This window comes from Balaenoptera acutorostrata, chromosome 4 (assembly GCF_949987535.1).
Source record: "Balaenoptera acutorostrata chromosome 4, mBalAcu1.1, whole genome shotgun sequence".
In the NCBI taxonomy this organism is placed as follows: Eukaryota; Metazoa; Chordata; class Mammalia; order Artiodactyla; family Balaenopteridae; genus Balaenoptera; species Balaenoptera acutorostrata.
Genome location: NC_080067.1, coordinates 35,964,734 through 35,968,694, shown reverse-complemented (window position 1 = coordinate 35,968,694; position 3,961 = coordinate 35,964,734).

Here is a 3,961-nt window from a genome sequence, read left to right as displayed (position 1 = left end):
GGCCAACTTTACCTTGGATTTTTCAGTTAAGTGAAAGTAAATCCTTTACTTTTGGGGGGCTTAATTAAGTTCAGATTGGATTTCTCCAGTGATATAAAGAATTCTATTATGGTTACTAAAATAAAACTGAAAGTATGCATTAGTAAGAATTTAAATAATTTGTTTGACGTGAAAATCAAGATCAGTTGTCATTATAAAGATTAATGCAGGCATGTTGCCCACTTTGAGAAAACCTGGCAATTCAAATCAGTTATTTTATACTCAAAGATTTAACACTTCCTTTTAAAATACCCACCCCAAAAGTTTTAACATACTAACCCAACAAAGGATAACAAATACGTTGCACTGATAAAACAGATTAATTGGGACAATTAAGTCCTCAATTTGTTTTCTTGGAAACAATCTCCCTCTCATCTCATTCTGTTTCTTCTTTTGGGTTCTCATTTTACTGAATTTCTTGTTGTTATTAAGTCATTCTATAAATGTGAAGCAAATATGCAAAATTTTCTTCTGTTCCACGAGCTACATTTCCTTCCAGATTGTCCTGAGTCTTTTGTACTCTGACCTATGATGGTACAGGGCTCCTCAGTGTGGACCTCAAACTGACAGCATCAGCATTATCTGGAAGCTGGGCTAAAGTGCAAATTATATGGACCCCTCTCAGACCAAATGAATCAGAATCTCTAGGGATGGGATCCAGTAATTTATCCTAATGATTCTTAGGCACACTAAAGTTTTAAAACCACTACTGTTACATATTTGCCTAGATATCATATTGTTTTTTATTTTGCTCATGCTTAACAAAGGCAACAGAAGACATTCTACAAGCCTTGACAAAGAATGGGTGACTTAACACCCTTCCCACTGTACATGAGACCAATTTCTATTTTTCTTCAAGATACAGTTCAGATCTGGGTCTGCTTCTATTTGCTTTTTTAAGCCTAGGGAAAAGGAGCCTGGGACTGTGAAGGAAAAGGCTCAGCTGGATTTAAGAAAAATATCTGAACTTTTGCTTTCTCTTCTGAGATTGTTTAACTGTTTATATCAGTCAAGAGAAGTCCTCATTTTATTTCTCTCCAGATTTTGGGATGCTAGTATGACTTTCTCAGGGATTCTGGAGGTTGGGGGTAAAGAAGGTCAATAATGTAAACTGTTCCTCTTTGCTCCACCCCAGCACAGAACATACCACAGAACTGTTGAAATTTCAGGTAACACTGAAGCACACGAAACTGGACCATAAGGCTCAAGAAGTAGTTTAAGGTCCCAGAGTGGTAACACTGGGAGGGCCAGACTGGGAGGGGGAGAGGGGGGTGTAGCACTGGCTGGGTTAAGAAACCATTAGAAAACATTACTGATGACAACAATTTTTACAACATAAAATTTCCTAAATACAGTTATCATATAAAGTGCTCTAGCACAGATTCAGTTCCAGAAAGGAGGGGTTCCTTTCATATCAGCTTAATAAAAGTTTATTTTCACAATGCTTTAAAGATAAGCCCCCAGACTTTACAATTCCTCATGTTTCTCTCAAAAAAGATTTTTTTAAGTCTTAGTATGAAATATTAAATCATGCTTTAAAATTCTGTAGGCTTTTTCTTTTTAATCTAAATTAGTTAAAATCATGACAATAAAATGCCAACCAATCAAGGTCCCCAGCTAATAACATTCAAAATAAGAATCATCATTAGGCTCCTGTTATGTTTTGATAGTGGTAAAGGTTGATCAACTGCTGCCATTGATCTTAGTGCCATAAGTTAATAATGAATTTATATTCTGAAAGCGTATGTGTCTTGCACATTTTTTTTTTTTAATAAATTTATTTATTTATTTATTTATTTTTGGCTGTGTTGGGTCTTCGTTTCTGCGCGAGGGCTTTCTCTAGTTGCGGCAAGCGGGGGCCACTCTTCATTGCGGTGCGCGGGCCTCTCACTGTCGCGGCCTCTCTTGTTGCAGAGCACAGGCTCCAGACGCGCAGGCTCAGTAGTTGTGGCTCACGGGCCTAGTTGCTCCGCGGCATGTGGGATCTTCCCAGACCAGGGCTCGAACCCGTGTCCCCTGCACTGGCAGGCAGATTCTCAACCACTGCGCCATCAGGGAAGCCCTGTCTTGCACATTTTGATGCTGAGGTATAAAGCCATGTTTTGCCAACATTTTTTTATTAATCTAACATGTAATCTCTTCCACAATAGCAACTATGGTTAAAAACCCCAATAACATTAGCCAACCTGCTGTCATGTTCTATGGTCTTCTAATTAACAGAGTACATAAACATTTATAAACTACACAACCACACCAATTTGTAAGCAACTATGTAATAAATTTTGAAATGTTAGGAATATAATAAAGCCACATTCTAAATAGCTTTCTAACTTTCCCTTTTTTCATGTTTTTCTTTTTTACATTCACACTTCCCACTAATTTTTTCACTAGACTCTATTAAAGCTTAGATTTAAATATGGCCAAATATAAAATAATATTGAAATGGGTGTGAACAAAATACTTGAGTTTTATCAATGACCAAGCCACTTAAAGCTATTCCCCAAAGGACAAGTTATTCACCCAAGGCAAACATGGAAAAAGTTAGAATTAAATCTTAAATTCTTCATGGTTGGGCTTCCCTGGTGGCGCAGTGGTTGAGAATCTGCCTGCTAATGCAGGGGACACGGGTTCGAGCCCTGGTCTGGGAAGATCCCACATGCCGCGGAGCAGCTGGGCCCGTGAGCCACAATTGCTGAGCCTGCGCGTCTGGAGCCTGTGCCCCGCGACGGGAGGGGCCGCGATAGAGAAAGGCCCGCGCACCGCGATGAAGAGCGGTCCCCGCACCGCGATGAAGAGTGGCCCCCGCTTGCCGCAACTGGAGAAAGCCCTCGCACGAACCGAAGACCCAACACAGCCAAAAATAAATAAATAAATAAATAAATAAGAAAATCCTTTAAAAAAAAAAAAAAAAATTCTTCATGGTTGGCCTGTCAGATACATGGGAATATCCAAGACAAGTCTGGAAGGTCTAAATGTCAAAAGGTGTAACTGTCACTGGTGGAATGTCTGTCACTGAAGAAAGACCCTACACACACTCAGCAGTGTGTTCAACTTGCAGAAGGAAGTTTGGGCTGGTACAAATCAAGTTAACAAAGTTTTAAGCCCTAGTCAAAGATAAAATGTTATTACACCTGAATAACAATCTCTAAGTAACCTCTAGCTTAAATTGTACTGACTCTTGCCAGTGTACGATCTTAGGTTAACAGTTCTGCAGCCTTAATTAAAAGGATAAGGCGTTTAATCAATTTTCTGCAGTGAATTATTAGGCTAACTTCTTTTCAGCTAGAGACTACAGTATGCTCCACCTTGAGGCTGTCACAATCATGATAATTACCGGACATGCATTTCAACAAATATTCACTGACAAATGAAGTATAAGATTGTGCTAAGTGTTTGGTGGACTCAATATTGAATTATCTCATTACTTTTCCATAAATCCCTTTACTTCCACTAACAAATCCAGACCTACCATTTTTATTCCTACAGGGAAGATGAAGTATGTTATGACTGTTGCTATATGACTATTTCTCTACATTATGGTCCTATTTCTGCTAAATTACTCTTATAGTCTTTATCAATTTAAGCTTTTTAAAAAAAACTACCTTTTAGAACTCTGGAAAGATATTAAATTCACTGAATAAAAAACTTTTCAATTTTGTTCCTCAAATATAATAAAATTCTGATATGATGTTAGACAAGTTAAATTATTAGACAAGTGATCTCCATTTACCTAATATTAATGTTGTAAAGAGGTTCAACTAACCTTTCTTTAGTGAGGCAAGTTTCAATCATCCTAAAAATGGTAAATGACCTATTATTTGTGTGTGAATATAAAGTATGTCCTGTAGGAAATTCTCTGTGAGTCAAAAACAAAACTTTGCAGACAACTGTTAAATATAATGTCAATAGGTACGCTGGGCAA